Consider the following 13,462-nt stretch of genomic DNA (forward strand, 5'->3'; position numbering starts at 1 on the left):
TTATTGTTCTTTTAGAACTCACGCAGGCTTGGCGTCTACCTCTGGGACTCCGACACAAAGCAGAGCTGTTTAATTAAAATGATCGCGCTGCCAGCGCCTGCGTATCCCCCCCCCCCCCCCGGCTCCCTGTGCACAGCCAGATGAGTGCTGGCGCACCGTGGGGCGATAATCGCGTACACACCCCACACCATCTAATTAAAGATTCGTGTTAACACTCCGACTGAGACAAGCACCGAGGGAGGCTCATTCCCTTGTGATTTCAGCTATGTTTGGCGTTGTGTGCCCCCGTTCTGCAAGGCCGTGAGTGGCGAATATAACTCTCTAATCAACGACACCTGCTGTCTTGTCCAACCTCGTGCCCACAGTTCCCTGTACAAATCTCACACGTTTCATTCCATGCCAGTCAGATTTTGTCCCACTTCCACGATGTTGTTCCTGACCTTGTAAATCCAGAGCTCCCATTGAACCTTTTAGACAGCGTCACACTTTTTGGAAGACTTATTTTATTTAATTGTTTCTTCTCTGTTTGTTTTCTCCCCAGGATTTATGGAATTTGCCTCCGGCAGCACGGAACGGACCTCCTTTGCAAGCCTGGCCACAGAAATCCCGGGAAGTTGGGAGGTAAGCGGAGATGACTTCAGTTTTGAGGCACCGATGTTGTATTTTTGTTGTTGGACGTCTTTGACTTGTTCCCCGCGCAGTAGCTCACCAGTGGGGGGCGCTAAACACTTGCTGAATAATCGGTGTTTCAGTGGCAGAAAACTGAAGTTCAGGGCTGTAAGTTAAACATCTGGCGAAGATGCCCCTGGAGCTCCGGTTAATAGCAAGGTGGAAAACAGGAGCTGCACGTGGTGCCACTTTGGTACGGGCGCCCTGGGACCGCCAGCGCAGACATAAGTGCGGGCCGGGGGGCGGTGGTGGTGGTGCGGGCAGCGGTTTGACTCTTCTGGGGTGCTGACCCAGAGAAGCAGGGTGGCAGTGCTTCAACACAGCCACGCGCCCCTCTCTGCCACGCTGCCCCCCCCCCCGCAGTGATGGATTAGCGTTGGCAGGTTGAAGCCCACAGGGCCAGGTGTGTGAGATATAGCTCCTCCTTTGCCTTATTACTCACTTTCCCTACCTTTTCTTCTCCGTCTGATACAACATCTGATAAAAAAAAAAATCACATCTGACACCCAAAGTGCTTTTAGCTCCTCAGCCCAGTGCCAGCATCCTGGTGGAAGATCTGCCTTGGCGCTTGGCCACAGCTACAGTACCTTGGCATCATTTGCAGTATCCAGGCTGCCTGTCAGACCTTCTTTGGCTAGATGCTTACAAAACATCCAAGGTGTTCCATGTCTCCAGGCTTTATGTTTCTGTGATGTCTTTGTTAATCAACGAACGCAGCTCGTCCTTTGTAATGAATTGAACCATAGGCATCTTGGGTTGTATTTTCAATCTCTGTGCAGGTCTAACATGCCATGCTTTGCCCTGCTCTTACGTGCCCTGCCATGTCATACCCCACCCTTTCTTTCTTTACTTTAATATCGCTGTGCTTTACTGCTGCAGAGTTTGGACTTCATTAGTATTTTTCCTTCATGTTTCAGAAAGCAGGCAAGTTGAAAAAGCCTCTGGTGCATGTTGGACAGCTGGGTGGTTTTGTGAACTTTGCATTGTGGTGACCTTCCTGTGCCAGGGTTCAGCAGTAATTCTTAATTTTTGTATCCTCTTTCCTAATGTCGCATTCTAGCCTTTATGTTGGGTAGCACACTCCTTTGTGTTACATGAAGTGATTGTTGAAAATGAGTTTCACAGCTAGGCTGTGAGGAGATAGCCTCCCTCTGTTGCTCGTAACAATTTATGACACAGTTTTCTTAGCTGTGCCGACCTGTGCTGGGACTCCTTGCACGCCTGCACTGCCCTTTGCTTGCTCACTGTCACGAGAGCCTCCATGAGCTGAACCGCACCCGACCTCTTGCCTTTCTGTTTCCCCCAACCCAACCGCATGGAAGAGGCAGTCGGAGAGGGGGACACTGGGCTCCTGTAACAGGCCAGTGCTGCAGCTCGCCATCCGGCTGTGGAGGCAGCAAGCAGTAGCAGTTAGGTCACTTTTTGACGCTGCTGTTGGGAGGGTCCACCTCCTGCTACAGCGCTCAAGTGGTGCAGCCTACTGTATACTGGGCTCATGATGTCTGGCACAGCTGACTTAATCCCACAGTCTGGTGAGCACAGCTCAGAAGCTCTCGGATCCCCACAACTAGGCAAGAAAGAAACGCCGTCTGCGAACCAGACAGATTTGATTCCAGTTTTTTGTTTGTGATAGAATATCCGTTGTTGGCGTTGGTGGGGGGGAGTCTTAGCAGTGAGTTTGCACAGATTGTGCGCTTGGCAGCCGTGCCTGTTTACAGAGCTGCAGCCACAACTGCGTGGCTGGTCAGAGGCGCTGGTTAGAAAACTAGGACCATCTCGTCTTCTCCGGACGACACCGGCTGCACAGGCTGCAGCAGGCCTGGCGCAGTGCGTGACCCAGCCGGCACCTCGCATTAGCAGCGCGGTTGATTGTGATTCTTTAAGCAGAGGCTCTTGCGCATTTATAAATTATTACAAATGGCCACTTAGATGGGAGTGATCGGAAGGCCCCGGAATTGCCAGGATGCTTTGCAAAAGGACAGGCTTTTTTTTAAATCTGCCCTTAAACCAAAAGTAATTTGTGCATAAATTAAGTATCACGTCTCTGCTAAATGGAAGAGTGGTGATTTAATGCTGCAGACTGTGCCGGTGCTGTTCACTATTCATGCCATCCGTCAGGCTGAGTGAGCTGTGTGAAACATATTATCCATATGGAAATATAATATGTCTGTGTATTGGCCGTGTGAAAACAAGAGCGATGGGTGTTTACAGAACTAAGTCATCCTCAGTGGAATCAGTTCCTGGCACAATGCATGCGCTGGGAAGTCACATCTAGGCAAAGCTGTACTGTTGTTTTCTTTCAGGTTCATTAGAAAACATGTCCTGCCTTAAAGCACCTCGGGGACGGTCACCCTCCCATCCATCCATTTTCTAACTGCTTCATCCAATTCAGGGTTGCGAGGCAGCGGGCATAAGGCAGGACACACCCTGGACGGGATGCCAGTACATCGCAGGGCACACACAGACAAAAACATACTCCCTAGAGTCAGTTAACTTACCTGCATGTCTTTTGACTGTGGGGGGAAACCCACATGAACACAGGGAGAACATGCAAACTCCACACCAGTAGTAGCCTAGGTACAGAATTGAACCCAGGGCCTCAGCACTGTAAGGCAGCATTGCTGACCACTGCGTCACAGTGCTAACCTGGTCCTCATTCCTATAATTTCACAGGAATTATAGGAAAATGTGTTTTTATGGGAAGTCAGGCATAAGAAGCACTGTCTTAACCCGCTTCTCCTGAAGCTGGAGACTGGATTCAGGGGCAGGTTCAGAAAACAAGCAAACAAGAAAAACTTTGTACAAATCGTAGCCAGGAAGAGTCTGAGGTCATAACCTGGAGGGCTCAGAGTGAGCAGGGACACATGGAAGTACGGAAGCAGCAGCGAGCCTGGGTCAAAATCCAGGAGAATCCCAAAGCAGAGTGCAGGGGCGATCCAGGAAGACGTGGAGAAGGGCAAGCAAGGTGGAGCCCGGAGAGCACTAAAGCTAGTCACTAACAAACTAAGACAGTGACAGAGCACCGGACGACAGAAAGGCGAGTCTTAAAGATCGGCTGAGATTGGAACCTGACAGGTGGTACATCGCGTGTTGTCGTGGATGCGGGCTGAATGACAGGACAGCAGTGTTCGTGATGGCTTGTAGTCCGGTGAGCACAGGTGTGACAGTCAGAGGATGAGGGAGTCAGGACCCCTGTGCAGAGTGGGGAGTTACTGGGTGGGGAGGGGGCATGCAGAGAGGCGGCTATGGAGGGTTAATTGTGGTATTTTTAGCTCTTCAGGAACTGATGTCTTGGAGAATTAACAGAGCAGCAGAGGTGGAGGAGACCTTGGTTGCCGTCATGTCTCGTGGACTGAAACCTCAACATGTGACAGTGTTAGAAATATTCTCACTCCTCCCACAGGGCACCTGTGGACTGCACTGCCTGCAAGTGTAGCTGTAACATTCCTCTGCGTCTGCAAGTGCTGGCAAGTTCAAGTACAGCTGTTCTCGAACTTGCTTCCAATTCCCTGAAGACCAAAAGGTTAAAATTCAGAACACGGTGAACAATAAATCGTAATTTGTGTATTTTCTATTTTTTTAAGTCTCAATTTTTCTCAGGGGCAATGTTTTGGTGAGCCTGTCCCCTTAATCATTGTTGGGGCACAGCACCTTCATATTGACCACTAACATATGATTCTAGGGAATACCTGGTACTTCATTTGTTTTGGCAGGGGAGGGGATGCACTGATTGTTCTTTAAATTGGAGAATATTGAAGAATATGTTCTGAAGTAATGAACATGGAGTAGCACTTATTTAATCAATGGTGCCCACTCCTAACACCCATACCCTCAGGGCTCAGGGAATAAGACTGTTTAATAGGAATTCTGTAATCATCAATTAAGAAACTTTCTCTTTTCAGGTAGCTCTTAATCAGGTTTCCAGTCAAACCACTCTGCTGTTGCATTGGAAAGTTTGCTTAAAAATCCAGTTCTTATTTGAAAGAAATCCTAATTTCACAATAACACTCTATTTGGCAAGGAAAGGCAAAATGCAAAACTAATAAATAAATACATTCAATTTATTTTCTGGCAATTAAGCAATACGTTATGCTTACAGAGTTTAGTATTTTTTAATCTGTGCTTGACATGGAACTGTGTGGCATAAATGTATTATGATTATTTTAAATTTCATGCCATATGTTCCTAAAGCTAGTGCATTTGTTTGAAACAAAACCTCCATTTCAGCAGGGCAGACCTTGAAGGTTACAAAAAATAAATTTTAATTATGTCAGACAAATGAAGTTATGATTAAGTTACGCATTAAATATATTTAGGCATTTTTAGGCTCAGCTTGATATAATGGACTTGTGCATCCATTTCTGATCATTATTTTAAATTACATGCGCTGTTTCTCCGAAGCAACAGCCCTTTAAAGAAACAGCACTTGATTTGGATAAAGTATTCTGTGAAGTATTTTGCATGCTTCAGTTAAACGGTGGAAAACCAAAACATAGTGAAGTTTTGCTATTTGTCATTTTTGCATGAGCTGCAGACATTTGTCATTGTTCGTTTTAATGTCTGGTTCTGCTTTTTTACCTAGTCTGGCCACATCAGACCGAACAGAGGAGAAACTTGAGCTTACTTGAGACATTCCTTCCCCAGCTCATTAGAAAGGAAGGCTACAAAAGAGCAGAGCGTTATGCAGCCCATCTTGCATGTTGCTACAACGAACCACATTCACCTTAGACTCCCAGGAAAGGAGCTTCAACAGGTGTACCTTGTTCCCAACACCCACTACCCTTTGCGTAAAGAGTGAACTCCCGTTTATAGTATTAAATCCTCTTCTCCGCAGCTTCCACTTTCATCATTTCATTCTTGTTTCACTGGAGATTTTGAAGATTTCCAGTGGGTTGACTGTGTTAGTAACCTTTTAAAGTGCCAGCGCAGGACTTGCCTATCTGAATGTTCCTGGTCAGTCTTTGTTTTACTGCTTCCAGAGCAGTGAAGTGTGTCTTGTTTGTAAAAAGTTGAGAACAAGAATTGTACACACAATTCACAAAATGGGGTCTCAATGAGAAAGTTATAAATTATTAATACAATTTATTGTTCTAACATAATGTAAACTCAATCTAACTTTTACACTTTTAACTCCATCTTCACGTTTATTGTTAAAATGTTGCTGCACAGCTAACCTTTATATGCCATGGTGTACAATTCTATTAAAACCTCAAAATGTGTCACTGATTGAGCTTTGCACACCAACAGTAACTTTGTTAGGTATGCTTATTCATTTGCAAACTAATCTTACATGACAGTAAATCAAAGCTAATCTCAGTTTTAGTTCTTTTGTTTCTTTGATGCCCTTTCTCCTCCTTGAAATTTTAACTCCTGGCCAGTCATCGTTTTCCCATGTGGAACAGGACAGTGGACTGGAACACTGCAGCACTTGTGCTGATCCATCTTCTTGGAATGTGAATTTCTGTTCCATCAGCTTTTTTTCCCCGGATGGAATAACATTAAGGGGTAAAAATGTTCAGCACCCCCCCCCCCCCCCCCCCCACCAGAAAGCTAGAAATGTGTTCTTAACCCAAGTGGGCATCAGCCAAGGGCAGGAATTTAATTTGCCTTCCAATGGTGCACCTATCAGTCACTGAGCAAGATTTTCCGAGTGTAGAACATAAATCCACATTGTTTGCCTAACATCGGCAGTTATTTTGTTATTTTGGTAGTTATTTTGGTAGTTTCAAAAAGTCTTGTCGTTATTATTTCTAGAAGATACACTGAGGATGTGAGTCCTGGATTTCGGCATAGAGATTTTATGAGTGTTTCTGCTTGATTTCAGTCACCTGTAGCCTTCGGTCGGTGGGGCTGGCTCTGGACCGTTCGAGATCTGGATTCTCTGGAAGGTGTTAGTCTGTTTTCCCGTCCCGTAGGGTTGAACACCCTCGTCCCGAAGTTGGTTTTTCATCCTCGGTTTCAGATCGTTTCCTCCATGCCGTGCTCCATCTATAAGTCGGCCATGGCGGGGGGGTTGGGGGTGAGGGGGACCGCGCTGCATCAGCTGACCCCTGACGCTTCATGGGCCGCAGCCTGTGAAACGGGAGCTGCACTTTTTGCAGGGAGCCCATTCCCAGTAACCTTATCTTCAACCCTGTGCTCCTGACTCGCCACCTGGGGGACAGACATCTGACCCCTTCGGTCTTTGCGGCCCCTACGGCAGCGCTCTTCGCACAGGCCGCCGATTGAAGAGCAGGCCCTCCAGCCGCCGGGCAGACTCGGATGTGACTCGGCGGCGCGGAGTCATGGGAGCTCAGCTGATCGGCGCCGCAAACAAAACCTCCATTGCCAGCCCCCCGTACCAAATCAAGCCCCTTACATAACGCTGGGCGGGAGAGGCCGGGTGAGCCGGGTGCAGTCGCTCGGGAACCTTGAAGTGGGATGACGTCATTTTTTTTTATTTTACTTGGCTGGGATGATCAGGACAAAAAAAAAGTGATCATATGTTCCTTTTTTTTTTTTTTAGTTGTTCAGGTCCCCGAACGGCCAAACCATTTGTCTGGCTTTTCCCCGTCCTTCATGTTTTGTCTTTCGTCATGCTTCTGGAATAGCTTAGAATCATCCAGGCAGTTATAAAATACGGTTGAGTTTGAAGTCGTTCAGGGAAATGAATAATGCTGTCTTTGTTCTAGTGTTAAAGAGCTGTTAGGTCTGATAGGTCTATAGAGGTAGATGGATGGAAGGTTCCTTGGATGTCTGTAGAATTTATACACCTTTTTTTCTTTTTAAAAATTACCTTAATGACACTTTAAGTTCGGATTATTGTGTAACCTTTATTTAACAGTACCTTCACATTCATTTCTACACCATTGGTGGGTCAGGACTAGCAAAGAAACTTTAAAGGAGCTGCATGGTATTGGACCAGTACCTACAGTACACTAGACTACAGGATCTTACTGGCCTGCAGGTGGAGGCCCAATTGTATCACTGCCAAGTGCAGCAGTTTACAGCTCCACTCGGGAAGCGCCTCAACTTAATTGAGCTACCTATTAGCTTATTTGGCTGTTGATGATTTCAAGAGACCTAGAAAACATGCTCAGTTGCTGACTTTCCAGGCCTGACGTTGTGCACCTGCTGTATCTCTCTTGTAGTTGTAACCACACTGGCTGTCATTTTTTTTTTTAAATTGTAATCACCGATTATCTTGCTCTTCTCTTGCAACCTGGACTCTGCAGTCGACAATGAGCTCAGCTCTCCTCTAATTCCTGCGGACCAGCGGGAGGGAAGAGGTGTGCGCTGTCCTCCAAAACCTGCGCTGTCACACCGTTGTAGAGTGCTGCCGCTGTGCCAGCCTGAGACCCGTGGACTGTTTCGAGCCCACTGGCCTCAGCCCCCAGCATGGTTGTCAAACAACAGCCCAGCTAGGAGGTATCAACAAGCGCCTGGGCGTTTCCTTTTTGGCACTACAGGGAGCTAAATCTAGGCTCCACGTAAGGGCATTCATGGATGAGACACAGTTGGACACTTCGGAAGTACTAATTTCTCCGAAATCTGCGGACAGTCCTTTTAAAAAAAAGGTCCTTGTTCTAACTCTGCCCGGAAATCCAGGAAAAAACGTCTGTTGCATCCGTTCACAAAAACACAGTGAGCCCCTCCTGGTCTCTGACTCGTTTGCTTGCCCCTTGGACTCAGCTGCCTGCGTCCCCCACATCCGTACTAAAGAAAGACGTTCATAAAAATAAAAGATTTTCCGTCTGCAAAAACAGAACTGCGGGTTGGTAGCCCTTCACCTCCTGTGCCTGGATTCTTACACATAGGCGCAGTATTTGTTTAATTAAGCTCCCTGCATTGAAAGATCAGCTCCATCATCGGTCTTGTCTAAAATGATAGTGTATCTGGAGGGGGGGGGGGTGCGTGCTGGGACATTACAACTGGAAAACAGGCTTGTTTTGCCGCCCCTTTTGAATTAACTGAACTTATTCTGGGATGTGCTCAGAATTTAAATGTCCACTGTGAAGTCCAGACTGCTAACAGTGCGAGTCTTTGCCATTGACATCAATAATGCCTGCTTTCTTCTTCATTACGAGAAAAACATGTGTAATCCATTACAGAAACATGTTTTTTTTTCCCCTTCCCTGACATAAAATAAACTTTTCCTCCAGTCCCTGCCAAACACTGGGCAGTAATCTTCACTTAAGTCCCCCTGCATGGTGGTGTTAGTGCCTAAATAATCCTGCTCTTACAGTTAGGGACCTGTAATGAAAGCATCCAAGATTAGAAAAAGTCAATAAATGCTTGGAGCAGGAACCAATTCTGGAGCTGCTGGTGGAACAAAGAATAACGGTTATTTACAACGTGTTTCTTCTGCTTTTAACATTTAACCCTGCGAGACCCAAGCATTGATCCAATTGAGAAAGGAAGTCTAACAGTTTATTGTTTGTCATTAATATTGTCGCGTCTTGGTAGCACAAGGTCTCTCAAGGTTAAATTCTGTCCGGGCTGAATGAGGGAGTGTTGGCAGTCAGAGACTCTAATCTAAATTTAAAGGCGGAGTCATTTCTGCTTCCCTTCCCTCCTGAGCTGTTCTTTGGCTGATCTGAATGACCAGCTGCTGAGCCAGGGCAGCCAACATGACTCCCATTTCAAAGCAGAGATCCATCCATCCGTTTCCTAAGCATTTCTTCCAGTTCAGGGTTGCAGGGGAGCCAGATATTATCACAGCAAACAACAAGCGCAAGGCAGGGCCACACCCTGGATAGGACATACAGGACAGATGCACATCAGTGTCCATTTTTCCACAAGCTAATTAGCCCACCAGCATGTCTTTGGACTATGGGAGGAAACCGGAGAACCTGCAGGAAAACCATATTCGCATGCGAGAACATGCAAACTCCGCACAGATAACACCCCTGTCCAAAATTGAACCTTGGTAATTCCTGCCAGGCAGCAATGCTGAACACTGTACCACCATGCTGCCCCAGAAGGATTTCCTTCTTCATTATAAAAGGAGCCTTTCCATGTCTGTGGGCTCTACAGCACCCAGTGGGACAGCTCGAGCTGATTGGAAGAGCAGAGTACTTCTCACTGAGGCATTGCTGAGAGAGCCCTGACCAAACACCCCATCAGTGTGGCACCCTGTCAGCTGTCTGCACCAGCTTGGGTGAATACCAGTCATGGCTGGATAGCAAGACGACTCGGACTGTAACCAACGACATCTGGGCCGCAGGGCTATATCAGTGCTCTGAGCAAATGCCGTTAGTGTGCTTTGAGTTTCCTAAAAAAGTACTTAAAAATATCATACCTTTCCAAACCCAGAGAAGATGCACCAAAAAAGAGGAAAAAAAGTAAAAGAAAATAAAAGAAAAAAATAAACGAGCATCCGGGTTCATATAGAGTATAGTGCAATCAGGCATAGTCTGAACTTTAGCAGTAGTGTATTAGTACTTGTCGTGCTGCTCAGGAGATCTTGCACAGTAGTTTTTACGAGCCTTTCCATGTATTACCACCTGAAAGGCTGTTATATTTAGAAGCCAGCACCAGGTGCACTGGACATTTCAAGATTGCTATCCAATCTTGAGTGAATTCGCTGAGAAAACTAACTTTAAATGACTGTCCATGGCTTTTCTCCTGTCACCCGTCTTGGAATAAGCTGCTTTGAGATGTGCCCCCCACCACCCTGTAAAGCAGAAAGTAGAACACAAGGACCTTGGCTTTTCAATTGATATGTCAGGCTCAAATCCGGTGATTGAATCCTCTAGTTCAGATCAAACCCTAAGCTGGGAACGTGTCTCGTCCTGCACACCAGCAGCTCAAGGGCCACTGGCAGCCGATGGAGCTCCCAGTCCCCAGCGGTTCCCGGAGATTACTGATTATTTAAAGTCTGGGATATTGATCCGCTTGTAAACACAGAATGACCCTTTTTTCCTCGAGTGCAATTTTGACTTAACGCGAATGCCAATAAAATGATGGACCTATCTGTGACAGCTCCCGGGCGCTCTGTGATTGATGGCTGCAGAGCCCTAAATTAAAAGCATTATCCTTTTTATTTATTTTTTTTCCCTCTAGGAACTGATGGTTATTTATTAGACCTGTCCTCAGCAGGGACCAAGGCAAGACCTAAATAAGACCATTTTTTTAAGTAAGCGTCTGTCTCTGAGCAGATCTAGGTGTCTTTATATCATCATAAAAATTGTGTTGTAAAGTATCTTCTGTCACAGCACAGTGGTGCAGTGGTTAGCAGTACTGGGTCCCTGGGTTCAGTTCCACACCTGTTGCAGCTGTTACAGTAGCCCAAACTGTGAATAAGAGTCTTCCACTACATTTTTTGCTTCTCCTTTTTTTTTTGTTTTAAATGTTGAGTGTCATACAAAATCAAAACACTGCAGCTTGCCTGCAGGGATTCCTGGACTGGCATCCTGAATGATTCATGTGTCGAGAAGTCATTGTGGCATTTTATTATTAGAGTAAGAAAAATAACCCGTGAATGTTACAGCAGGGGGAGGAGTTGTTTATCATGACTGTGACCAAAAGCGATGTGTTATGAAGCTGCGGTCTTGCTTCTGTGGCACACAAACAGCATTAACCACGCAGCCTGGGGGAGCATTGGGAAGCTCTTCGCATGGCTAGACGGGCACGTGGAAACAGAGGCCGCGGTGCCGACGCCTTCCAATGGAGAAGCGGTTTGATTGCTGCAAAATGCCCAGTGGCCTTACAGGAAGAAGTGTGGTGTTGGACCAGACAGACCAGTCAGCGGTCTGAGTCGGAGAACGTAAGAACGGTCACAGCCGAGCTCTGGACTGTTTGGTAGCTAGTTAGCGAATTGATCCCTGGACCTCGAAAGAAACTGGGATATCGGCTTCAGCAGCACAGCACGGTAGCTTATTCCGTACTCCCACCATCCTTTGGGTAAAAGAAGTGCCTCCTGTTCTCGGTTTTAGAGCGGCGTGACCTGAACAATCAGTGTATCGGCCCATGCTGAGCCACAGGCCTGGGAATGAAGGGTGGGCTCTGGGGCTCGGGATGGGCAGCGATGGCGGTAGCAGCGTAGAGATTTCTGTGCGATGAGCATGAAAGTTCGACGGAAGTTCATGTGCACCCAGCCAGTTACATGTGTAACAGTTACTCCCAGCTCTGGTGTGAGATCACGAGGCAGATGGGTGGGAACGGAGAGCTCTCCTGCCCTGGCAATGCTAGGATGGAAAGAGGGGTAAAGATATGGTAATCTGGATGAAGAATTCCAGCGGAATAATATTTGATATTGGCGTAGTCTCCCATTCCGTACCTCTCACTCCACTCTGTACTTCCTGCAGGCCTGGAACTGCAAGTCAGGGGAGATGGGGATGGGGCTGTTCCTTTCTTTTAGTTAAAGTGTTTTTTCTGCAGTTTTCACCTTACTGCTGGCATCCCGCTTCCTAATACAGTGCCCTTTTTCCTTAGAAAAAATAAAATAACTGAAGGCACATAAACTGAATTTTGAGCGTGGCTTCAAAGAAAAGTATTTTGTTCAAATATGAATTGCAAAAGTTATGAATGCAGGGATCTCCAGCATCTCCAATCCAGTGGCTGTGGCGGTGACTGATTCGCTGTCTCTGTTGTGAGTTCTGAGGGAAAGGAAAATCGTGAATAAAGGCATTTCTCTCTCCAGCTGTCTGGGAACAGTGCTGGCTTGAGAAACAGCCAGTCCTGAAGGCCGGGGTTCTGCCACCCATCCCTGCGGCCTGATATTGACAGTTTCAAAGGGAATAAGGTGCCTGCTGATGAATAGCTTGAAGCGGCAGAAATGAGGCTTTCAGCCCCCCTCCTCCACAGAATGAATTGGACAGAACTGATACCACTCGGACTGTATCCTTGATCCTCCCCTGGGGGCAGGTGTAGGTTGGCACCCTTGGATTCTCCCGCCCCGGCCATTACCAGGCTGGGATCGCACCGGAGCTTTTCAGTGCCCGTTTGACCCTGCTGCTGGCATCTGTGGGAATACTGAAGGATCCGGGGATCTGGGGAATGAAGGGCCGAGATGGGGCGGGAGAGCCAAGGTTGCTGATCTGAGAAGGTGAGGGCTCCTGACGTTGATTCGGGAATGTGGCCTGAGTGCTATGGTCCGATGAGAAAAGAAAGAAGCTAGAAAGCAGGGTGGAGACCACACTCCTATTCCCATCAGTGGGGTGGCTGTAGAGATGATTACCAACTTCAACTTCCTGGGTACCTTCATCACTAATGATTTAACGTGGTCCCAGTGTGTAACTAGAGCTGCAAAGAAGGCACAACAGCGCCTTCGCTTCCCCAAAATGTGGTCTATCTTCAACTGTCCTTACTACATTTTCCACGTGCGCTGCTGAGGATGTGCTCATGTGTGGTATTACAGTGGGGTTTGGCAGCAGCTCAACGGAGCGGAAGGCGTTACAGGGGGTGATCAGGTCAGCCCAGTCCATCACTGGGGTACAGCTCCACTCTATGGCGATCATGTTTACGACTCGCTGTCTCAGGAAGGCTGGAAGTATCGCTAAGGATATCAGTCATACTGCTTTCTCATTTTAAGTGTTATAGGAGCATAAAGGTATAAACTTCCAGATTCAGAGACAGTTTCCTCCCACAAGCTGTCAGATTACTGAACTCTACCCCCGCCGCTGGCTCACACCGTTTTTTTTCCTCACACTGCGAGCCTGACTTTTTTTTTAAGTTGTATGTTATTTAACTTGCTGCTGCTGCTGCTGCTGTTTGTTTTTTGGCGATTCCTTTAATGTCTTTGTGTTGGACATACAAATAAGCATTTCATTGCATTTGTGCGTTTGACAAATGAACTGAACAGATGCCTTTA

General features: G+C 46.9%; 1 protein-coding gene across 1 annotated transcript in view; it reads left to right on the forward strand.

The window, feature by feature from the left end:
• Window positions 1-13,462, forward strand: part of sema6cb (semaphorin 6Cb) — a 306,316-nt gene that overhangs the window by 61,754 nt on the left and 231,100 nt on the right. The window contains exon 4 of the mRNA XM_069184905.1: window positions 542-621. The gene's annotated coding sequence lies outside the window, so the exon portion shown is untranslated. The remainder of the gene's footprint in view (window positions 1-541; window positions 622-13,462) is intronic.

Source organism: Lepisosteus oculatus, chromosome 27 (genome assembly GCF_040954835.1).
Source record: "Lepisosteus oculatus isolate fLepOcu1 chromosome 27, fLepOcu1.hap2, whole genome shotgun sequence".
Lineage (NCBI taxonomy): Eukaryota > Metazoa > Chordata > Actinopteri > Semionotiformes > Lepisosteidae > Lepisosteus > Lepisosteus oculatus.